At 45.6% G+C, this 239-nt stretch overlaps 1 protein-coding gene across 1 annotated transcript in view; it reads right to left on the bottom strand.

Annotated features, from left to right (window-relative positions):
* kiaa2013 (KIAA2013 ortholog) overlaps nucleotides 1-239 on the bottom strand; it is a 14,068-nt gene that overhangs the window by 7,291 nt on the left and 6,538 nt on the right. The gene's annotated exons all lie outside the window — the stretch shown is intronic.

The raw sequence follows: 239 nt of genomic DNA, 5'->3' as shown, positions 1-239 counted from the left end.
TCACACCCCTAGTGGTGGTCCAGAGAATATATATTCGGGGCAGGCAATGTAACGAATAATGTCTGGATTCTCATGTGATTGCAGTAACCTCTAAGCTGGTTGCCAACTGCTGCAGAAGAAGACAGTGACAAGAAAACAAGGAGGAGAAGAGTGAAAGAGTGAATACAGAGCAGGAGGCATCCCAACCAGCTCAGAATTAGGGAGAAGAACTTCTTACAAAAAAGGGGTGCGAAGTTCGA

The sequence above is a fragment of the Morone saxatilis genome, unplaced genomic scaffold, assembly GCF_004916995.1.
Source record: "Morone saxatilis isolate NCDOM2014 unplaced genomic scaffold, NCSU_SB_2.0 Contig15, whole genome shotgun sequence".
In the NCBI taxonomy this organism is placed as follows: Eukaryota; Metazoa; Chordata; class Actinopteri; family Moronidae; genus Morone; species Morone saxatilis.
The sequence above is the reverse complement of the archived record's forward strand: the minus strand, read 5'-3'. Positions and strand labels throughout refer to the sequence as shown.